Genomic DNA, 25575 nt, shown 5'->3' on the forward strand with positions numbered 1-25575 from the left:
TTCATGATTCTAAAAATGTTTACAGATCTTCACACACGATTAAGTGCATAGAAAACCCAAAAATAGCGATGGTTGGATAGTTAGAAGAACAGTGGTATCCCGGCCCACCTGATTAAGTCATAGACTTGACACTGATGCTCGCATCTTTCAGGATTTAGAGCATCTCCAACAGCCGCGCTAAACTAGCGCCGCGCCGCAAATTAGGCCGTTTTAGCGCGCGCGCAACGCGGCAGGTCGCTCCAGCGGGCGCGCAAAAACGGCGCGCACTCTATAACGGGTTGGGCGCGCGGTTGAAAACACTTACCCGCGCGGCGTATTTCGGGCGCCAGCTACAGCGCGCGGCACACTCGAGCGCTCGCGCCGCACTCTCTCCTCTCCTCGTCCTACGCCCCGCGTGCACCGGCGTCGGCGCCCTGCCACCCACCCATGGACGCGCACACCGGCGCCCCGCTCACCCCGCTGTACAGCCGCGACCCCCCTCCCCCCCGCCGCCGCCGCCGCCGGAAACCCTAGCGCGGGAAGCGCTGGCGTCGCCACTGCCGGAGCTCCGCCGACCGTCGGCCTCGCGCGCAGCCTCTTCTTGCTGCCACGGATGACCACGGCGCCGGGTGGCGTCGCGCCGGCGCCGTCCCGTGCCGCCGCTGCACCGTCGAAGAAGGTCCCCAATGCGGCGCGGACGAAGAAGGGCAAAACATCTGCGAAGAAAAACAAGGCGGCGGACGGCTCCGGCACCACGAAGGCGAGGGGAAAGAAGCTTGCAGGGAGTTCGACGGCCGCAGCGGCTACCGAAGCGCCGGCGAGCTCACTCGTTGAGCCGGCCGCCGACGCGCACCACGTGTTCGACGAAATGCCCCCAAGGTGAAATTTTTTCCAACTTTTCTTTTCTTCTTATTTTTTCAATGCATCATCATCACATATAGATAGCTTATTTGCATTGTTCAAAAAACTTTGTAGTCTCAACGATGATGCATACATGTCCACTATGGGTGTTGGGTCCAACAATTCGCATTGGTCTCAAACCAATGACATCCATTTCGAAGACCATGAGTTTGAGGTGGACGAGGAGGGTGAGGGAATTGTCGAGGCGCCGAAAGGAAGAGCGGGCAATTACTCAACCAACGATGACAAGTTACTATGCCATACTTATTTGCAAGTGTCGAGGGATCCATCCATTGGAGGTGATCAAAGTAGAGACGCGTATTGGGGGCGAATGAAAGAACACTTTGATGCTCACAACTTGAGTGGAATTGACCGCTCCGAGAGATCACTTCGGTCCCTATGGTCGACAATCAACTCGGATTGTCAAAAGTGGGCGGCCGTACAAAAGGCAGTTGACAAGATTAACCCAAGTGGCACAAATGAGGATGATCGAGTAAGTGGCATCTCATATATGTTCATCATACTTGTTTTTGGTGACCGAAGTGCTAACTTGTTTTGTTTTTCTTGTAGTACAACATTGCACAAAACTTGTTCAAAGAAGAGACAAGGACAACCAAGAAGGGGAAGATCAAGAAAGGCAGGGTCTTTACCTTGCCTCATTGCTATGAAGTGTTAAAGGATGATGAGAAATGGAAGAAGCGTGATGGTTTGGAGGATTTGCATTTGAGCAACAAACGGAAGCGAGCAATTGAGATGAATGATGATGATGAGGAGGATGATGCATCAAGTGATGACAGCAAGAGAAGCCCCACACCCAACTCGGTTTCATACTCGAAGCCAAAACGACCGGATGGGTGCAAGAAAGACAAAACCGAAAAGAAGAAGAGGAAAGGAGATGATGAGCTAAAAAATGCTATGGAAGCTATTGTGAAGGCAAGGGTTGAAGCCAATGAGGTGAGGAAAATGGCAAGGAACCAAGATGCCGTGGCCGAGGAGAGGAGGTTGGCGGCCGAGGAGAGAAGGGTGGCGGCCGAGGAGAGAAAGGTGGCTTTGGAGGAGAGGAAAGTGAGCAACGAGGAGCGAGCTAATGAAAGTGCAACTATCCCTAGGTGGTTTTGGTAATTCATAACAACATATAGCTCATTGAGCTAATGCTATTCCAAGATGATTATTTCAGGAAAGCTCAATGATTGGCATGGCATGGATGTTGAAAGTGGATCCCTCAAAATGCTAAGGACAAAGGATTGGCTCAAGCTCAAAAGCTCAAGACTCTTCATTTTATATTTTAGTGATCCAAGATCACATTGATTCTTTAGGAAAAGCCAATACTATCAAGGAGGGATGAGGTGTTGCTTAATGAGCCTCTTGCTTCATGTGCTTAGTGATATGCTCCAAAACCCTCAACTACTTTTCCATATCCACATTTGACCTAAACCCAAAGCCAAACTCGGTCCTACCGATTCTTTCAACCCGGCGCCACCGAGTTTCACTTGTCATAGCCATTGCCAAACCCTAGCAAATTGGTTCTACCGATAGGGATCTCGGTCTCACCGAGATGGGATTGCAAACTCTCTGTTTCCCTTTCGTAACTTTTCAGTCTCACCGAAAGAGCAGATCGGTCCCACCGAGATTGCAATGTAAACTCTCTATTTCCTTTTTGTAAATTTTCGGTCTCACCGAAAGAGCAAATCGGTCCCACCGAGTTTGCCTGACCAACTCTCTGGTTAGCTAATTACCAAAATCGGTCTCACCGAGTTTGTGTAATCGGTCTCACCGAGATTACGTTATGCCCTAACCCTAACAAAATCGGTCCTACCGAGTTGCATGTCAGTCCCACCGAAAATCTCTAATGGTCACCAGGTTTACTATTTCGGTCTGACCGAGTTTGTTGATTCGGTCCCAACGAGATTGGTAAATTGTGTGTAACGGTTAGATTTTGTGTGGAGGCTATATATACCCCTCCACCTCCTCTTCATTCATGGAGAGAGCCATCAGAACACATCTACACTTCCAACCCATATGTTCTGAGAGAGAACCACCTACCCATGTGTTGAGGCCAAGATATTCCATTCCTACCATATGAATCTTGATCTCTAGCCTTCCCCAAGTTGCTTTCCACTCAAATCTTCTTTCCACCAAATTCAAATCCTGTGAGAGAGAGTTGAGTGTTGGGGAGACTATCATTTGGAGCACAAGAGCAAGGAGTTCATCATCAACACACCATTTGTTACTTCTTGGAGAGTGGTGTCTCCTAGATTGGCTATGTGTCACTTGGGAGCCTCCGACAAGATTGTGGAGTTGAACCAAGGAGTTTGTAGGAGTTTGTAAGGGCAAGGAGATCGCCTACTTCGTGAAGATCTACCGCTAGTGAGGCAAGTCCTTCATGGGCGATGGCCATGGTGGGATAGACAAGGTTGCTTCTTCGTGGACCCTTCGTGGGTGGAGCCCTCCGTGGACTCGCGCAACCGTTACCCTTCGTGGGTTGAAGACTCCATCAATGTGGATGTAGGATAGCACCACCTATCCGAACCATGGGAAAAACATCTGTGTCTCCAATTGCGTTTGAATTCTCCAAACCCTTCCCTTTACATTCTTGCAAGTTGCATGCCTTACTTTCCGCTGCCAATGTACTCTTTGCATGCTTGCTTGAATTGTGTGATGATTGCTTGACTTGTCCTAAAGTAGCTAAAATCTGCCAAGAACTAAAATTGGGAAAAGGTTAAGTTTTTATTTGGTCAAGTAGTCTAATCAACCCCCCCTCTAGACATACTTTCGATCCTACAAGTGGTATCAGAGCTTTGGTCTCCATTTGCTTTGATTTCCATAGCTTTTGGTGGTCATAGCCTTGGTTTCACAACCTAGGAGAGTATGGCGCCTAGCGAGGGAAATTATCACCGTAGAGGTCCTTACTTTGATGGTACAAATTTTGCTAGTTGGAAGCATAAAATGAAAATGCATATTCTTGGACATAACCCCGCCGTTTGGGCTATTGTGTGTGTTGGTTTGCAAGGTGACTTCTTTGATGGGAGAGAACCAAACCGTGAAGCTACCGCGGGTGAGCTGAAGATGTTGCAATACAATGCTCAAGCTTGTGATATTCTCTTCAATGGATTGTGCCCCGAAGAATTCAACAAAATCAGCCGTCTTGAGAATGCAAAGGAAATTTGGGACACTTTGATTGATATGCACGAAGGTACCGACTCCGTCAAGGAATCCAAATTGGATGTGCTTCAAAGTCAACTTGACAAGTTCAAAATGAAGGATGGTGAAGGTGTCGCTAAAATGTACTCTAGGCTTGCTCTCATCACAAATGAGATTGCCGGCTTAGGGAGTGAAGAAATGACCGATAGATTCATCATCAAGAAGATTCTAAGAGCCTTGGATGGAAAATATGATACCGCGTGCACATTGATCCAAATGATTCCCAATTACAAAGATCTCAAGCCAACGGAGGTAATTGGAAGAATTGTTGCTCATGAGATGTCACTTAAGGATAAAGAGGAACTTCACAACAAATCAAGTGGTGCCTACAAAGCCTCATGTGAAGCCCCTACATCATCAAGTGAGAAACAAAACTTCAATGAAGAATTGAGCTTAATGGTGAAGAACTTCAACAAGTTCTACAAGAGTAGAAGCAAAGATAGAAGCTCCAAGTCAAGGTCCTACAATGACAAAAGATCTTCTAGTCGAGAGCGAAACTGTACAATTGTGGAAGACCCGGACACTATTCTAATGAGTGTACGGCTCCCTACAAGAGAAGAGAAGACTCTCCAAAAAGAAGAAGCAAAAGAGAAGAATCACCACCAAGAGAGAGAAGGATTAGAGATGATCGTTATGAATTAAGATACTCACGGAGAAGCAAGGATTCGGAAAGGAAGGAAAAATCATCAAGGAGCTACATAAAACGAAGACATCAAGCTCATGTTGGTGAATGGGTATCCGGCTCTGACTCCGACGACCACTCCGAGAGAAGTTATCACTCCGACTCCGAATATACTCAAGATGAAGGTGTTGCCGGTCTAGCACTTGTGACAACCAACTCCTATGATATATTTGACTCACCAAATGAAGGAATTGGAAGATGCTTCATGACCAAAGGTCCTAAGGTAACAGACCCCGAGTATGTCGATTTTAATAGTGATGAAGATGACTTGTTAGGTGATGATGATTTACTTGTTGACAACTCTAGTGATGAATACTATGATGAAACATCAATTAATCATGCTAATCAAGATAAAACGAATGACAATGATAAGGAGAAGATTGAGGCTCTAACTAAAGAACTAAACACTCTTAAGTTAGCTCATGAAACTATCTTCGAAGATCATCGAGAACTTTTAAGAGCTCATGAGAAGTTACACTTTGAAAAGCTCAATCTTGAGCAAGAGCATGAGTTTTTAAAGGCAATCAATGATGATCTCCGCAAGAAAAGTTCTTCTTACATTGCCAAGCGTTTACTCTTATCCACTTACATGCCTCAAGTCAAGTCTAGTAACAAGAACAAGAAAGATTCTTCCTCTAGTAGTAACAATGATCATGCTAAATCCAATATTGTTGCTTCTAGTAGTTCTCTTGATTCCACTAATGATTCTCTTAGCCAAGTTACACTTGAGCAAGAAAATAGCTTATTGAAGGGAATTATAGAGAAAGGAGTGTACAAAAGCCTTGCCGGGAGTAAGCAATTCGAGGAAATTGTACGCAAGCAAGGAATGCACCGGAAGAATCAAGGTGTTGGTTTTGAACGAAAGTTCAATGCCAATGGAGTTGAGTGGGAAGAAGATCAATACCCCAAGACAAAGTTTGTTCCTCAACAAGAGAAGTATGACACTTCCTTCAAGGGGACACAAGCTCAAGATGATCTTCCACCACAAGACTACAAGCAAAAAGGCAAGGACAAGCTTCAAGAGGAAATTGATGCATTTGAAGAAGCTCCTAAGACCTTAGTCAAGTGGATTCCCAAGACCACTCCAAGTTCCACTTTGAAAGTGCGTTATATCGACTAGAGGGGGGGTGAATAGGCGATTTTTATGAAAGTCTTCAAAACATGGAGATAGAAATAAACCTATTACCATGCAGCAGAAGTTGGACTACACTAGATAAACCATAGTCATATATTCAATGAAGTGAAAGGACAATGACTGATAGTAGCTAGGTAGTAAGGATCAGGCAGGAAGATATTAAGAAGCCAAATAGATCACACAGTCACTCAGTGAAGACAAAAGATTGAGCAAACATACAATGACTTCACGCAGAGTAACAGTAAGTAAAGAGAAGTGAAGGATGAAACCAGTGACTCGTTGAAGACAAAGATTTGTTGGACCAGTTCTAGTTGTTGTGACAACTGTACGTCTGGTTAGGGCGTCTAGGTATTTAAACCAAAGGACACACAGTCCCGGACACCCAGTCCTGAACACGCAGCTCAGGACACCCAGTCCTCACCGTATTCCCCTTGAGCTAAGGTCACACAGACCTCGCCCAATCACTCTGGTAAGTCTTCAAGGTAGACTCTCAAACCTTCACAGACTCTTGGATGCTCAGAACGCGATGCCTAACCGGCTGGAGGATGCACAGTCCTCAAGTGTAATAAGTCTTCAGATCACTTAGACAAGAAGACTTAAGTGATGCCTAATTCTCTTTGGCTCTGGGTGGTTAGGGCTTTATCCTCGCAAGGAATTCTCTCTCAAAGGCTTCGAGGTGGGTTGCTCTCAAACGACAAAAGCCGTACTCTGAATCTGAGCAGCCAACCGTTTATGGTTGTAGGGGGTGGGCTATTTATAGACACTAGGCAACCCGACCTGATTTGTCTGAAATGACCCTGGGTCACTAAGGAACTGACACGTGTTCCAACGGTCAGATTTCAAACTCACACGGCAACTTTACCTGGGCTATAAGTAAAGCTGACTTGTCCGACTCTGGACAAGATTCGCTCTCATAGTCTTCATTCGAAGACATAGGTTTTTGGTTAGGCATCACTTCAGTCATTCCGACTGGTTCTCTTGGACCCCACTTAACAGTACGGTGGTTCCTATGACTCAACACAAATGAAAAAGAACTACGAAAGATCTAAGTCTTCGAGCTCCATAGGCTTCATGTGGTGTCTTCTCTTGTCATAGTCTTCAATGTGAATATCTTCATATACCACCATTGACTTCAATGTCTTCATACATTTTTAGGGGTCATCTCTGGTAGGAAAACCGAATCAATGAGGGACTTCTACCTGTGTTATCCTGCAATTCTCACAAACACATTAGTCCCTCAACTAGGTTTGTCGTCAATACTCCAAAACCAACTAGGGGTGTCACTAGATGCACTTACAATCTCCCCCTTTTTGGTGATTGATGACAAACTAGTTTAAGTTTTCAACGGGGAATATAATCTGTGAAATTTTAAAGGATAAGGAATTGTCTTCATAAGTTGCAAGGGCTCCCCCTGAAGATGTGCATATAAGTAATTTGCTTTTGGAATGCAAATGCACATGGCAGGTTGTACTTGTGGAGATCCACTTCAACTTATGATGACAATCCACTATGCATGTGAAAGTATATGAAGATAATGACATGCATAATGAAAAATGGACGTCTGCAGAATGATCTAAGTGCGGAATTTATTGTCGCACATGCGGAATTTATCATCGCAAAACAAGTTGGCAAATAAGTAGCAGACGACCATCGAGTTTAAGTGTTACAACTCAAAGAACCAAATGTAGCAAAACGAGAGTTGTAAGCACGAAGCAAAATATAAAGCACCCGCCCATATGGACCCGCTTGAAGACTATCAACCTCATGCTTCTCCCCCTTTTGTCAGTGAGGACCAAAAAGGTTTGAAGACATAGAGCATCTACTCGTTCCCATGAGGAGTAGGTGAAGTAGCAGGGTCTTCGGTGGTGTTTGGCGGTGCAGAAGAGCTTGGAGAAGATTTGAAGTGTGCTGAAGGAGGTGGCGGTGAAGTAGCATCATCTTCATCCTCGATAACTCTGGCAGTCACTATTGCAGCAAAGGAAGAGAACTCAGAGTTTTCAAGGGATGGTGTTCCTCGCAGCACAACCCTTCTAGGAGGTGTGGAGTCAAACTTGAATCGCTCAGTGAAGCCATCCTCTTGAAGATCAGCTTCAGAACACATCATCGTTAGCCCTTTCCATGTGCGGCGACAGGTTTCATGGGTAACGAAAGCATTCTTGGTGGCAAGATTTCGAATGCGATTAACATCCACCAAGAGGCTTTTCATCTGACGCTTCAGCCAGTCATGATGCCTATCCTGTTTTTGATGAAGGGCCACAAGAAGCTCTCGGTCATTGAGAACACGAGTGCGCTTCTTGGGTCTTGGAGCAGTTGTACTATCAGTTGCTTCAGTGGAAGAAGGGTGTGGTGCACGTGTAGTGCCAGCCAAAGGATACACCTGAGTGACTGCTTCAACGCCTTCAATGTTCTGCGTGAAACTCTGATGCTCTGCATTCTGAAGACTTAGAGGTTCCTTGGAAGGCTCAGGATAGATGGCTTCAATTGAGATCTCCACATCAGGCAGAAAAATGCGATGATTGCGAGCTGATGGCTGATATAAGATATCGGAGTGAAGTTTGATTAGCCGCATTACCCATGGGGCATAGAACTTCAAGCCAAACAGATCAGTGCCTGATGCAGCAAGTTGGCGAATGAATAAATCCTGTGCATTGAAGCATTTTTCATGAAGAATACAGAAGACCAATGTATTCATTGCACCCTCAAGCTTGGCATGTGGAGAGTGCCCTTTGATGGGCCAGAGAGTCCGCCTGAGAATGTGATAGATGGTTCTTGGCAGATACTCAAGGTCTTCAATGAAGAACTCCGAGGGATAAGCAGCATCTAGGGGCAATGGCTTCATCATGCTGAGCATCTGACTCATATTAGGTTCAGGCTTCTTGAAGATGCTCTCAATAGCTTCACTATGTAGCTGACAGCCATGCTCGAAGAGATCGCCAGGAGTGGGCAAGCCAGTGAGCTCAACGATGTCAAAGGCTTTTGCTTCGTGATGAACATTTCCAGTCATCCACTCCAGGACCCAAGTCTTCGGATCTCTGCTATCCCCTCGAATGTGAAGTGTGGCATAGAATTGGAGGAGTAGCTCTTCATTCCAATGCTCTTGGTCAGTAACGAACGGCAGCAGTCCAACTTCCTTGAAGCAATCCAAAGCTTCTTCCAGACAGGGCAGACCAGCTATAGCTTCAATGTCAAGGCGCTTGTGTGGGAAGATGCGACCTTGGTTGTAGAGAATGCATGAGTAATAGCTTCGCTGAGGATAGCTCCAGAACCGATCAGATGATATCCTGTCCCTTGAGTAGGGGTTCCTGGAGCTTTTGAAGAATGTGTTGTTTGCTCTGAAGCCATTGATGTTGAAGGAGCCAGGTGCTGATGCAGGACCTGGGAACCTTGGCAATCTTGGGATTGGCTTCTGGACCTGAGGCCTGTGCTCAACATGATAGTCAAACTGAGGACTGGCAGCAGACTCAGGAACAGAAGTGTCAGGATCAGTGGCTTCACTGTCTTTTGATGCTTTTGGTGGGGAGGGCTCCACATTAGCTTCATTGGTGGTTGTGGCAGCCTCAAGATTTTCATTCTCCACTTGACGAGCTGGAGGGTCGGTCACAAGCACGTTCTCCTCGAGAACTGCTTCTTGATGGGACAGGGGGTTGGGAACTTGTGGAGCTTCTTCTTCCGCGGCTGATGCAGCCGGAATGTCTTCAGCAGAGACTTGAGGCCTTGGACCTTTGCGAAGCCTGTGCAACGCAGGCGACACATGTGAAGATGGAGTTGGCTGGGCCTCATTGTCTTCTTCCTCTTGTGGGCGATCCACCCATGAAGCATCCTGAGCGATTGGCGTCAGAGGACGACCAATGCTGATGAGTTCGCTGTTCTCGAGAAGGACTGCACCATCTTCTACATTGTCATGTTGACCAATGTCTTCAGCAGCGATGGGATCAGCTGCTGGAATGTCTTCAGCTTCATGAGCCTCTGTGAAAGCAGGCACATGGGTGGTCAGTTGGCGTTCTTGTGGATTGGCGTCGGGGTGAACCATGGAAATGGGTTCAACAACCAAGGGCTCTGTGGGAGCATCCCTATCTTTCTTGGTCTTTCTCTTTTTCTTGGAGGGGGCAGTAGGAGAGGCTTCAGGATATTTCCTTTTCCTCACTTCAGCCTCAGCAGTCCTCGTCTTCTTGAGCTCTGAAGTTGTTGACTTGCTTTTTGGCTTCGAGCCAATCATTCTTGTGGGGAAGACAATCGGAACTGCTTCCTGCCTTGGTGCATCGGGTTCAGCCATAACATGCTTCTTCTTCTTCTTTGCGGCCATCCTGGGGTCGATGCCAGGACGCCCAAGTGCCTTGCGCTTCTCAGCCTCATTGTAGGCTTGCACACATCTGTCAGCCAGAGTCTTCATGCGCTCACGCGAACCCTGAGCTTCTGCACGTTTCTTCAGAAAGGCTTCCTTGAGCTCATGCATCATGATCTTGAAGTTCTTCACATCTTGCACGCTGAGCTTGGCCATATGATTCTTGAACTGAGCCTTTTCATAGTCAATCTTCTGCTTCAGTTCAACAACGCGCTGGGCGATGGCTAGTTCTGAAGCAATGGCGCCATGGAAGGCGACACTGAGGCCAATGGGTAGCTGCAGATCATCAAAGCTGATGTTTGGCGTGTCAAACCATTCATCAATGAAGTTGTGAATGATTGTGACATCAAAGAGCAGCAGGTCATTGAAAATTTCTGCTTCTTCCTTGCTCTTGATGAGTTGCTCAAGAGCGTCATCTGCGAGATCTTCGTCACTTGACAGATCAATGTCATCATTGCGCAGAATGGCAGCAGCTGTGAGCTCTTGGCCGGTGTGTGGCAGAGACATCTTGCTCTTCTGGGGCTTAGAGATGTATGAAAAGTCTTCAGACTGCACACTGTCTTCAGGAGGTGCAGTTGCCAGTGGCCTTTCCCGTGAGATTTTTGGTGAAGGGGCAGGCTTTGAAGCCTTGGGCTTCTTCAACTTCTTTGGCATTGGCGCTGTAGGTGCTTCATCTGATTCACTGTCAGCAACAGGCTCGTTCACAGCTATCCCTTGAACCAAGATATGGGTGACGAGACCTGCCAAATTGTAGAAAGGACCGACGACATTGGGTTCTGCATCGCGTGTGCCGTCAGCCCTTGGAGCAGAAGGACCAGGGTTGAAGTCTAACCCAAAAGACTTCTTGTTCTGCTTCGCTGAGTTCTTGGCAAATTGGAAGTTGCGCTTGAACAGATTGTCGTCACGACACTAGAGTAGTGACGATGGGTGTGCATCTGCAGGCTGTGGCCCACGGACCATGCAGGGATAGAAGCATTGCTCAATGGCTTCTTCTCTGGACCTGGGTTGAAGATTCTTGTACAGGATATCTTCCCACAGTCTCTTGATGGCATTTTTCTCAACATATTCCTGGGTCGCAAACCGGTATTTGAACCACTGTTCTGCCCAATATCTTCGAATCCATTGGATTCGGGTCTTGCGCTGATTATAATCCTCTTCAGGATCTGTTTTGTACAGCTCTGAGAGGTCATCAGGCAAATCTCTTGATGTTCCCCCACGACGCTGTCTGCCACCCTTCCTTACTGACTTCTCTGCAGCCATGAACTTCAAACTGAAAGGCTTCACAACGTTCAAAGGCTTCAAAGGTTTTCTCTTGCTGGACAAACAGGAACTGGCTTAGGGAGAATTTATATGATGCTGTAAGAATTCTGCAAATGAATGCAGACTATGAGAACCAAGGGATTCTCCCATGGACATGTACCTGTGACAGCATTAAGGTGCGAGGGAAGGGGAAGAGGTCATATGCATTCTCAGAAGATTTTGAAGATAAATCGGTTTAGAAGACATTGACCTCATCGTGCAAAGACATTCACTCATAGATAAGGAGTTGGTTCCAGATTTGTACGAATCCAGAGATCAGTACAAGTGAGGAATCTAACTACTTGTGAGCATAAGTGAATATACTAGGAATGTTTTGAGATGCAGTAGGAAAGAGATCTAACTTGTGTGAATAGAAACTTCTTATGGTAGAAAGTGACAAAGTCATAGGATCAAAAGGGGCCATAAAAAGAAGTTTTATTTACCACACTGGGAACTGCTAGACGGAGTGGAAGAGAAGGCCGAGCAGTTTGATCTTCCGTGACCTAACTTGGCGATGGAGGACACCTACGGCGACGGCGGAGAGGACGATGTCCGCGGTCGGCGTGAATACGGCATCGAAGAGGTTGCGACAGTGAAGCGCTTCGTCGCCGGCGTCGTCGAGGGCTAGCGGTGGCGCTAGGGTTCGTGCGAGAGTGGAAGAAGAGATAATGACCACTGTGAAGGGTGTATTTATAGTTACAAGGGCGGCACTGCGTTATTACACAGGTGCCCCTGGCGATTAATATCTGAGGAACATGTGGCCATCATGCAGTTTGCTCCACGTCCCACACACGCCTGGATTGTTGGGTGGTCGTTCCTACTTCTCCGGGTTTCATGTGGAGGAATGAGCATTGAAAATGGACTTAATGTTTGTCTCTGTATCTTCAGCTGACAAGGACGCAGAGAAGACATTCGACAGTTTCAATAGAATGCATATGACTTGGAGAGATAGAGTTTGAGATAGAAAGCACAGAGAGGTTAGGGTCCGATCACATTCACTTAGATCAAAGATTCAACAGGAAGACATAGCTATAAGTGAATGCTGTAGAGGACAGAACACTAGTATATATATATAATCAACATACTGAAGATAATCATGAAAATGTGTTGAGATTGAAACCAGACCAAATGTGAAGACATAGCAAGGTAACGCCTTGAGTGAAACACTTCAAATTGAACATTTGGTGGTGGCGTTACCCACCGTATAGGAAGTATTAGACCCAGACACGGCGCACAATTATCGTGGCGCTCCGAAGTCAAATTCCACTTTAATGTATTCACACTTAGAATGTATGTCTTCATTAATTGAAGATATACTTTACTTCGTGTGTTGCACATCTAAGTCATCAATATGCATAAGGGTTAGGATGTGTGCCTGATCATAGGAAATTTGAGGATTCCAGGATATTTAGCTCACACCGTAACTTGCAAAATCTCTTCTCATCCAAGGGCTTGGTGAAGATATCTGCCAATTGCTCTTCAGTGTTGACGTGTATGATATCAATATCTTCCTTCACAACATGATCTCTGAGAAAGTGATGACAAATTTCAATGTGCTTTGTCTTCGAGTGCTGAACAGGGTTGTTGGCAATCTTGATGGCGCTTTCGTTGTCGCAGTAGAGTGGCAGTTGCTTCATATGAATGCCATAGTCCTTGAGAGTTTGCTTCATCCACAGAAGCTGAGCGCAGCAAGATCCATCAGCAATGTATTCAGATTCAGCAGTGGAGAGAAATACACAGTTCTGCTTCTTTGAAGACCAACAAACAAGTGATCGTCCCAGAAAATGACATGTGCCTGATGTAGACTTGCGATCCACCTTGCCACCAGCATAATCAGCATCCGAGAATCCAACCAGATCAAACTCTGAGCCCTTTGGATACCATAATCCTAGAGTTGGGGTGTGAGCCAAATATCGAAGAATTTGCTTCACAGCTAAGTGATGCGACTCCTTTAGTGCTGCTTGAAATCGAGCACACATGCAAACACTAAGCATAATATCTGGCCTAGATGCACATAGATAAAGCAAGGAACCAATCATGGAGCGGTATACCTTTTGATCGAACTCTTTACCATTGTCGTCAGGACCCAGATGATGCTTGGCTGGCATTGGCGTTGTGAACCCTTTGCAGCCTTGCATACCGAACTTCTTAAGGAAATCTTTGAGATACTTCTCTTGAGATATGAAGATGCCGTTGCGTTGCTGTCGTATTTGAAGACCGAGGAAGAACTTCAGCTCTCCCATCATGGACATCTGATATTGCTCTTGCATCATGTATCCAAACTCTTCACTGTACTTCTGATTGGTGCAGCCGAAGATAATGTCATCCACATATATTTGGCACACAAACAGTTCATCATCATATGTCTTCATGAAGAGAGTGGGGTCGAGGGAACCAGGTATGAAGCCTTTGCTCTTCAGGAAGTATTTGAGTGTGTCATACCAGGCCCGAGGGGCTTGTTTGAGGCCATACAGTGCCTTGTTGAGCTTGTATACCATATCAGGATGTTTTGGATCTTCAAAGCCAGGTGGTTGTGCAACATACACTTCTTCTTCAATCTTGCCATTGAGAAAGGCGCTCTTCACATCCATTTGATAAAGAAGTATGTTATGATGATTTGCATAGGCCAGCAGTATGCGTATGGCTTCAAGTCTAGCTACAGGAGCAAATGTTTCATCGAAGTCAATGCCTTCCACTTGAGTATATCCTTGAGCAACTAGACGAGCTTTGTTTCTGACAACTTGACCATGCTCATCTTGCTTGTTGCAGTATATCCATTTTTTGCCTATTATGTTGTGCTTCCGAGGATCGGGACGCTTAACCAGTTCCCATACATTGTTCAGCTCAAACTGTTGAAGCTCTTCTTGCATAGCTTGAATCCATTCAGGTTCCATGAAGGCTTCTTCAACTTTCTTGGGTTCTGATATTGAGACGAATGCAAAGTGCCCACATAAATTTGCTAGCTGAGTTGCCTTTGAACGAGTGAGTGGACCAGGTGCATTGATGTTATCAATTATTCTTTCAATCTGCACTTCATTGGCAACGCGAGGATGTACAGGGCGAAGACTTTGCTCTTGCTGTTCATTGTCGTTGTTGGAAGGAATGTCTTCAGGCTGAGCATTGTCTTCATGTTGATCAGGTGCTGAAATGATAAGTTCTTCTTCAGGATGAGCTTCAGAAGGTATAATTTCTCCAGTTCCCATTAGCTTGATTGATTCACTGGATGGAACTTCATCTAGCACACTTGGCAGCTGCTCTCTTTGTGAACCGTTGGTCTCATCGAACCGCACATCCACTGTTTCAACCACTTTATAATGAAAGAGGTTGAAGACTCTGTAGGAGTGCGAATCCTTTCCATATCCAAGCATAAAACCCTCATGTGCTTTTGGGGCAAACTTTGAAGTGTGATGTGGGTCCTTGATCCAGCACCTTGCACCAAATACTCTGAAGTAACTGACATTTGGCTTCTTGCCAGTGAGGAGCTCATATGATGTCTTGTTCAGAAGCTTGTGAAGATAAACACAATTGATTGTGTGGCATGCAGTATCAATGGCTTCAGGCCAGAATTTTCTTGGAGTCTTGTATTCATCTAGCATTGTTCTGGCCATCTCAATGAGTGTTCTGTTCTGGCGTTCGACGACGCCATTCTGCTGTGGCGTGTACGGGGCTGAGAATTCATGTGTGATGCCCAAGGTATCAAGATATGTATCAAGGCCAGTGTTCTTGAATTCAGTGCCATTGTCACTTTTGATGTGTTTTATCTTGGCGCCAAAATTGTTCATAGCTCGATTGGCGAAGCGTCTGAAGACATCCTGCACTTCAGTCTTGTAAAGGATTATGTGCATCCAAGTATATCTAGAATAATCATCAACAATAACGAAGCCATAGAGACAAGCAATAGTAGTAAGAGTTGAGTAATGAGTGGGACCGAAAAGATCCATGTGAAGCAGCTCGAAGGGTCGAGTAGTAGTCATGATTGTCTTCGAGGGATGTTTGGCCCTCGTCATCTTTCCTGCTTCACAGGCACCGCATAAGTGATCTTTGTTTAACTTGACGCCCTCGATGCCTATTACATGCTTCTTCTTTTCAAGGGTGTGGAGGTTCCTTATGCCAGCATGCCCAAGCCTTCGATGCCAGAGCCAGCATTCTGAAGCTTTTGCTAGAAGACATACGGCAAGCTGTGGTCCTGCTGAGAAATCTACCACGTACGGATCATCTTTCCGATACCCTTCAAACACTAGAGACTTGTCAGATTCCATTAGAACAAGGCAGCGATATTTTCTAAATATTACGATCATGTTTAAATCGCAAAGCATTGAGACAGACATTAAGTTGAAGCCAAGGGATTCAACAAGCATGACTTTATCCATGTGTTAATCCCTTGAGATTGCAACTCTACCTAGACCCAATACCTTACTTTTACCAGTGTCAGAAAATGTGATGTGGCTCTTGTCGGATGGACGTAAGGTTGAGTCCATAAGAAGGCTTCTTTTGCCAGTCATGTGATTTGTACACCCACTGTCAATAATCCATTCTGAAGACGCTGGTGTTGTACCCTACAGTGCAGTTAGGGGGATAGGCTTCACGAAGCGAATTGTGAAGCAAAAACATTTGACGAGCCAGTGGGTTATGAAAACTTAGATCCAGATTAGGACTAATAGGGAGAGTGGCATGCGATTCAGGAATGAAGTACATAGTAATGCCATTCGGGCATTTGATCTTGCGCCCAACAAGATGTTTAAGGTCCCCAGCAATAGCGTTAGACGATTTTGGTTTTCTGCTGGAGACCTTTCCCTGCAAAAGAGAGTTAAGCTTTCTTAGCCACCCACATCTTCAAGGGTGGCTTAGAAGCAATAAGTCTAAGTACAGCATATGAGAACTTTGGCTTTGGAGCCCTAGCAAAAAGTCTCGCAGGTGGACAATAATACTCATAAGAATAAGCAGAATAGTTTTTGGTCTTATGAACATGGCGGTTCGATGAACCGTGCTCATATTCATAGGCCTGAGTATGGTTTCCCTGCAAAACATTTGCATTAGTGCGACTCAGATGAGTCCTCTGTCTGTATGAAGCCTTTGGGCCATATGAAGCCTGTGGTCTGGGGTTTGTCTTCTTCATCTGTGGTGTCATGATGACATTCACAGGAAGATTTTCCAAACACTTTTTTGGCACCCAGATCTTCTTCATAGGCGGTCCATTCCTGCAGTTAGTACCAATGTACCTGGCAAACACTTCACCATTCTGATTCTTAAATAGTTTATAGTTTGCATCAAAGGATTCATCAATGATAATGGGGTTAGCACAAGTGAAGCCAGATAGATTGGATGGATCAGCTGAAGGTTCCTTTGCAGCAACCCATGTGGTTTTGGGGTACTGCTCAGGCTTCCAGTAAGAGCCATCAGCATTCATTTTCCTTACGAACCCAACACCCTCTTTCCTAGGGTTTTGGTTCAGTATCTGCTTTTTAAGGACATCACATAGTGTCTGACGCCCTTTAATACTTTTGTACATCCCTGTTTCAAGCAGTGTCTTCAATCTAGCATTCTCATCAGCAATAGCAGTGGTATCCTCTGCAGAGGGGTTAGTTACCACATCAATAGTTGAAGATATTGCAACAGTAGCAGCAGAAGAACATTCAGCAACAGAAGCAGCATTATCACGCTCAATGCATTTAAGACATGGTGGTTCAAATCCTTCTTGAGCGGAACTGATCTGTTCGGCGCGAAGTGACTCGTTTTCCTTTTGAAGATTTTTATGAGCCGCTCTCAATTTCTCAAGATCTTGCTTCCTTTGAAGATAATCATAGGAAAGTTTTTCATGAGTTGTTGAGAGCGTTTCATGACGACTTTCAAGTTCCTCATACTTAACGTGAAGATTTTTTATGTCTTCAATTAAGGATTCAGATCGAGTCATTTCAGCACCCAACAGATCATCGCTTCTGTCTAACAGTTTTTGAATATGTTCCATAGCTTTCTGTTGTTCAGTTGCAATTTTAGCAAGTGTTTTGTAGCTGGGTTTTGAATCACAATCAGAGTCATCGTCACTAGATGTTTGATAGTGAGTAGTGCATGTGTTTACCTTGGCACCGCGTGCCATGAAGCAGTAGGTAGGAGAAGAGTCGTCCTTGTCATTTGCATCGGCGTCGGTGGTGAAGTCATTGTCTTCAGTGTTGAAGATGGACTTGGCAACGCATGCTGTAGCCAGACTTGCCACGCCAGAATCGGACTCCTCCTCAGACTCCACCTCCGCCTCCTCAGAAGCAGACTCCTCCTGTGAATCCATTTCCTTGCCAACAAACGCACGTGCCTTGCCAGATGAACTCTTCTTGTGTGATGAAGACTTTGAGGAAGACTTGGATGAGGACTTTGAGAATTTCTTCTTCTTCTTGTCGTCAGAGTCATATTCCTTGCTCTTCTTCTTCTTTTTGTTCTCATTGTCCCACTGCGGACACTCAGAGATGAAGTGGCCAGTTTTCTTGCACTTGTGACATGTTTTCTTCTTGTAGTCATGAGCAGAAGCTTCATCATTCCTTGAGCTTGATCGTGAAGACTTTCTGAAGCCTTTCTTCTTGGTGAATCTTTGGAACTTCTTTACAAGCATAGCAAGTTCCTTTCCAATGTCTTCAGGATCGTCAGAACTGTTGTCAGATTCTTCTTCAGATGAGGAGACAACTTTTGCCTTCAGGGCACGAGTTCGCCCATAGTTTGGACCGTAGATATCTCTTTTCTCAGACAGCTGAAACTAATGTGTTTTGAGCCTCTCAAGTATGTCGGATGGATCAAGTGTCTTGAAATCAGGCCGTTCTTGAATCATCAGGGCTAGGGTGTCAAACAAACTGTCAAGTGATCTCAGTAGTGTCTTGACGACTTCATGCTTGGTGATCTCAGTGGCGCCGAGGGCTTGAAGCTCATTTGTGATGTCAGTGAGTCGGTCAAATGTGAGCTGGACATTCTCATTGTCATTTCGCTTGAAGCGGTTGAAGAGGTTGCGAAGAACGCTGATTCTCTGATCTCTCTGGGTTGAGACGCCTTCGTTGACCTTGGAGAGCCAGTCCCAGACCAGCTTAGATGTTTCCAAAGCGCTCACACGGCCATACTGTCCTTTGGTCAGATGACCACAGATAATGTTCTTGGCAGTAGAGTCCAGTTGAACGAACTTCTTGACATCAGCAACAGTGACACCTTTTCCAGCCTTGGGAACGCCGTTCTTGACGACATACCATAGGTCAACGTCAATGGCTTCAAGATGCATGCGCATCTTATTCTTCCAGTAGGGATATTCAGTTCCATCGAAGATGGGGCACGCAGCGGAGACTTTAATTATCCCTGAAGTCGACATAGCTAAAACTCCAGGTGGTTAAACCGAATCACACAGAACAAGGGAGCACCTTGCTCTGATACCAATTGAAAGTGCGTTATATCGACTAGAGGGGGGGGTGAATAGGCGATTTTTATGAAAGTCTTCAAAACATGGAAGTTTCGAAGACAAACGATAGAAATAAACCTATTACCATGCAGCGGAAGTTGGACTACACTAGATAAACCATAGTCATGTATTCAATGAAGTGAAAGGACAATGACTGATAGTAGCTAGGTAGTAAGGATCAGGCAGGAAGATATTAAGAAGCCAAACAGATCACACAGTCACTCAGTGAAGACAAAAGATTGAGCAAACATACAATGACTTCACACAGAGTAACTGAAAGTGCGTTATATCGACTAGAGGGGGTGGGTGAATAGGCGATTTTTATGAAAGTCTTCAGAACATGGGTGTTTTGAAGACAAACGATAAAATTAAACCTATTACCATGCAGCGGAAGGTAGGCTACACTAGGTAAACCATAGTCAAGTATTCAATGAAGTGAAAGCACAAGACTAATAGCAGCTAGGTAGTAAGGATCAGGTAGGAAGATATTGTGAAGCCAAACAGAACACGCAGTCACTCAGTGAAGACAAATGATAGAGCAAACATACAATGACTTCACAAGGAGTAACAGTAAGTAAAGGGAAGTGAAGATGAAACCAGTGACTCGTTGAAGACAATGATTTGTTGGACCAGTTCCAGTTGCTGTGACAACTGTACGTCTGGTTGGAGCGGCTAGGTATTTAAACCTTAGGACACACAGTCCGGGACACCCAGTCCTGAACACTCAGCTCAGGACACCCAGTCCTCACCGTAATCTCCTTGAGCTAAGGTCACATAGACCTCGCCCAATCACTCTGGTAAGTCTTCAAGGTAGACTCCCAAACCTTCACAGACTTCGTTCACTGGCAATCCACAATGTCTCTTGGATGCTCAGAACGCGACGCCTAACCGGCTGGAGGATGCACAGTCCTCAAGTGTAATAAGTCTTCAGATCACACAGACAAGAAGACTTAAGTGATGCCTAATTCTCTCTGGCTCTGGTGGTTAGGGATTTTATCCTCGCAAGGAGTTCTCTCTCAAAGGCTTCGAGGTGGGTTGCTCTCAAACGACAAAAGCCGTACTTTCAATCTAAGCAGCCAACCGTTTATGGTTGTAGGGGGTGGGCTATTTATAGCCACTTGGCAACCCGACCTGATTTGTCCGAAATGACCCTGGATCACTAAGGAACTGACACGTGTCCCAACGGTCAGATTTCAAACTCACACGGCAACTTTACTTGGGCTACAAGCAAAGCTGACTTGTCCGACTCTGGACAAGATTCGCTCTCATAGTCTTCACTCGAAAACATAGGTTTTTGGTTTAGGCATCACTTCAGTCATTCTGACTGGTTCTCTTGGACCCCACTTAACAGTACGGTGGTTCCTATGACTCAACACAAAAGAAAAAGAACTACGAAAGATCTAAGTCTTCGAGCTCCATTGGCTTCATATCGTGTCTTCTCTTGTCATAGTCTTCAATGTGAATATCTTCATATACCACCTTTGACTTCAATGTCTTCATACATTTTTAGGGGTCATCTCTGGTAGTAAAACCGAATCAATGAGGGACTTCTACCTGTGTTATCCTGTAATTCTCACAAACACATTAGTCCCTCAACTAGGTTTGTCGTCAATACTCCAAAACCAACTAGGGGTGGCACTAGATGCACTTACAGTAACAGTAAGTAAAGAGAAGTGAAGGATGAAACCAGTGACTCGTTGAAGACAAAGATTTGTTGGACCAGTTCCAGTTGCTGTGACAACTGTACGTCTGGTTAGGGCGGCTAAGTATTTAAACCAAAGGACACACAGTCCCGGACACCCAGTCCTGAACACGCAGCTCAGGACACCCAGTCCTCACCGTATTCCCCTTGAGCTAAGGTCACACAGACCTCGCCCAATCACTCTGGTAAGTCTTCAAGGTAGACTCCCAAACCTTCACAGACTTCGTTCACCGGCAATCCACAATGTCTCTTGGATGCTCAGAACGCGGCGCCTAACCGGCTGGAGGATGCACAGTCCTCAAGTGTAATAAGTCTTCAGATCACTTAGACAAGAAGACTTAAGTGATGCCTAATTCTCTTTGGCTCTGGGTGGTTAGGGCTTTATCCTCGCAAGGAATTCTCTCTCAAAGGCTTAGAGGTGGGTTGCTCTCAAACGACAAAAGCCGTACTCTGAATCTGAGCAGCCAACCGTTTATGGTTGTAGGGGGTGGGCTATTTATAGCCACTAGGCAACCCAACCTGATTTGTCCGAAATGACCCTGGGTCACTAAGGAACTGACACGTGTTCCAACGGTCAGATTTCAAACTCACACGGCAACTTTACTTGGGCTAAAAGTAAAGCTGACTTGTCCGACTCTGGACAAGATTCGCTCTCATAGTCTTCATTCGAAGACATAGGTTTTTGGTTAGGCATCACTTCAGTCATTCCGACTGGTTCTCTTGGACCCCACTTAACAGTACGGTGGTTCCTATGACTCAACACAAATGAAAAAGAACTACGAAAGATCTAAGTCTTCGAGCTCCATAGGCTTCATGTGGTGTCTTCTCTTGTCATAGTCTTCAATGTGAATATCTTCATATACCAACATTGACTTCAATGTCTTCATACATTTTTAGGGGTCATCTCTGGTAGGAAAACCGAATCAATGAGGGACTTCTACCTGTGTTATCCTGCAATTCTCACAAACACATTAGTCCCTCAACTAGGTTTGTCGTCAATACTCCAAAACCAACTAGGGGTGGCACTAGATGCACTTACACACTTCATCAAGTATGACTACAACTCCAAGGATTCCCATCAAGATGGTGTGGATCCAAAAGAAGAAGAATTAGAGAGTTCTTGAGGGTGACTCCGCCAACATACTTCACTCTTATCATTTTGGCAAGAACAAGTGCAATCAACTTCCACATCTTGCACTAGTTCAAGGAGTCACAACCCCTCTTGTTGGTAAGACAAGGGACAAGGTAACCTAAAAGTTTTCATGGACATTATCTTGTGTGTGCATCACTCTATGTCTATGGATATCCTTGTTTGTTTCTTGTGGGACTAACCCATGTAGGTATTGAAAGTGCAATTCACTCAAATGGATAGCTCCAAGTGATCTACATCAACATTGAGCATCCACATCTTCAACATCTACATGGAGTCATCATCGACAAAACCCAAGGTTAGTTCATCCCTCTTAGGGGGGATATCACATCTAGGGGGAGCTTTACTCTAAGACTTGAGCTAAAGCAACTCTGAAGATGTGAACACAACAATGCTTTATGTAAAAGTGGTAACCCCACTTGAGCTTAAACGATGAGTATGACCTATGATCAAGTGTTCTCACTTGACTCCTAAGTCAATATACTCATATATAGATGACCTAGTCATCGCCAATTGCTTGATAGATGCTAGAATTGGTTGTGCATGCTTTGTCACATATTTCAATTGCCATTTTATTGTGTGAGCATGTTGGTTGCATATTTTACTCATTCGAGGACATCCTCTTGTTGTTTTGATTGTTTGGTTTTATTTCCTTTTGCCAAGTGGATGGACAAGAATGCGTAAGAACCTCCTCTAGCTATCTATGCTTTTCTCGTCTCAAACTCTATTCATGCTACATCAAAAAATTTGATCAAGTCAGATTCGAACCACTCTGTGTGAGGAGCACTCGGAGTCCCCGATTCATCATAGACTTAAACTTCCAAAACCTCTTTATGATTCTCGGTCTGACCGATATCCTACTTTCGGTCCTACAGAGATCATTAAGTTGATCTGAATTTTCGATCTCGGTGCAACCGATTTGAACCATTCGGTCACACCGAGTTGCAATAACTGTATATAGTTTTGCATCTCGGTGCCACCGAGTTGTTCCACTCGGTCACACCGACAGGGTCGGGCTATATATAGTCACGGGCAAAAATTTGGAAATTTCTCCGAACCCCTTCGCCCGCGTGATAGCTCGCTCTGCCAACGTGGTCTCCGGATCGTCTCCTCGCCGCCAGCCGCCTCCAGTCGCTGGTCTCCATCACCGTCAATGGAATTCAACCCCGCCATTGCCGCCGTAGCGAGTCTCCGCCGAACTAGGGTATGGACTCGATCACAGTGCTATTCCCCGTCCGATTCCTAGCACATTGTGTTCTTAATGATTCTTGCCACGATTGAAACACTCCTATCCAGTCAATGCGTTTGTAGATTAGTTTTGATTCGAAAATTTTAGGGTTAGGTTTCCGCCGAAACCATCTCGGACCCACCGAGTTGAAAAACTCGGTCCCACCGATTTGGCTCATGCCATTGCACAAGTAAGACTCGGTCTGACCGAGAATTACTAATCGGTGTGACTGATTTTGGAACTTTGTGAAACCCTAGCAGTCTCGGTGCTACCGAACTGTGACTCGGTCTGACCGAGTTCACTAGTTTAGGTTCCAAAACTGCTTCGGTATCACCGAGTTTAAAAATCGGTAGATCCGAGATGATTTCTGTGGGAAACTAAAACTAAGATTTTGAGTCATTCTTTTGCAAAAATCTCTGCATTTTGTGATGCTCATCTATTCTACCTCATCTATAAACTATTCACAGGGTCAGCAGACAGCTTGTTCATCATGTCAGATCAGAGTGACAGCCAGAATGTGTCAGAACAACAAGTGCACATGAGTGAGGGCACTAGTCCCTCCAGTTCTTCTGATGTAGGCAGCAGGAGCACCCCTAGCAATCTGCCAAAAGCTGCCACCAGACAAAGGAAGAAGAGAACCTCAGACTCAGAGGATGAGGACTATGTGGCAGAAGAGGAAGCTACTTCCAAGAAAGTAGTGCTCAAGAAGGAGTATGGCTCAGCTCAAGGCACAAAGCCAGGATTGAAAATCAAAAGGCCAGCAGGTAGGCAGCCTATGCCAAAGGCCAGAGCTTCAACTCAGATTCCTAAAAAGCCTGCACCCATAGAGCCAGTTGCTGCTGAAGGGAAGAAGAGGAAGGAAAGGGTCAAAAAGACCACTACCAGAGTGCTTGGGAGATCCTCAATCATGAGAGACTCAGAAGAGGAAGAGGAAGAAGAGGTTGCTGCACCAGCACCTAAGGCACCTAAGCTTATGGGTGATGCTATCAGGACAGGGGCTGCTGCATCAAAGCCCAAAGAAGCACCCAAAGCTGCCTTCAAGCCCAAGCCAGCACCAAATAGGAATACAAGGAGCATACCAACTGCTGAGAAGAACAAGGCCCCAGTGCCTGACATTGCTGAAGAAGAAGAAGGTCAAGTGCTCAGGAAGCTTAAGCCCAAGATCCCAGACCACAATGATGCTCATCCTGTGGCTGAGGACATGAAAATCAGAAGAGATTCAGGGCTAAGGAAGTGGAGAGAAGTAGATCCATATGCTTCAAGGAGAAGAACTGCTGTTGATTACAGGTTTCACACCAAGGAACAACAAGATTTCTACGAGACAGTGCTGCTTGATAAGAAGCCCATAGTTTGTGACATGAGATGGTTTGATTGGGAGTACATCAAGGACAATGAGGAACACTATCCTGGTGTGATTGACAGTTTTGGTGCTTGTGGAGTTGCAGACTTTGTTGGGCAGAAGCTCACAAAGTGGAACGAGGAACTCATTATGCAATTCTACTCCAAGCACACTTCTATCCAGATGGAAGGATTGTGTGGATGTCAAAAGGGACAAGGTATTAATCAACAGTTGCTGAGTGGGCTCAGTTGATCAATGCCCCAGAAGAGCAGGAAGATGACTTGGATATCTATGCCAAGAAGAAGATGGACCACAACTCTATGTCCAATATGTACAAGGAAATTCCAAATGAAGCTCTTGAAACTTTCAAATTTGGCTCAGTGCATTATCTTCTGTCAGGGCTGCCAACCATTAACTGGATCCTTAGGCACACTCTGTTGCCCAAGTTAGGTGATCACAAGATGATCAGAGGCCATGCAATCAATTTGCTTCATGTATTTGATGTACCTCAGAAATTCAAGGTCATGAGCCTCATAGTAGAGACTATCAAGAGGACTGCAGCAGATTAGAAGAGGAGCTGTGGTTATGCCCCTCAGATTCAGGAGTTGATCAACTCAAAGATGGGCACATGCATATACTTATTGGACAAGGAACACCTGCCCATCCATCCAGATTTTGAAGATAATCAAGTTGTGATGAATGAGAATGAACCATCATCAGCTCAAGCACAAGCACAGAAGGAGAAGGCAAGGAAGGAGAAAGCTGCCAAGATGCCAACTCAAGAGGAGGCATCTGAGTATTTCTTGAAAACCAAACAAGAGCAGCTTGGTTACTTGATTGCATCCACACTGAGGATTGAGCAAGGACTGGCCACCCTCACTCAGAATCAGCAGAGCTTAGAAAGAATCATGAAACAGAAGTTCTATGACCTAGATGTGAAGGTGACAGAGATTCAGTCTGCAGTGGAACAATTACAGGATGATATGCAGGAGAGGAAGGGCAAGACTACAACTGATGCATTTGCCAGAGTGCCAAGAGCTCAGAGATCATATACAGTGCCAGTTGCTGACACCAGAGCCACCACTTCTGCACCAGCTACAGCTTCAGTTCCACCAGCTCCAGCATCTACTTCAGCTTCAACTCCAACCACGTCTACAGAAGGCTTCGTCCTTGGAGTGCTCCGGACTCCACCACC

The sequence above is a fragment of the Triticum urartu genome, chromosome 6A, assembly GCF_056163025.1.
Source record: "Triticum urartu cultivar PI428250 chromosome 6A, HENAU_Tu73, whole genome shotgun sequence".
NCBI lineage: Eukaryota > Viridiplantae > Streptophyta > Magnoliopsida > Poales > Poaceae > Triticum > Triticum urartu.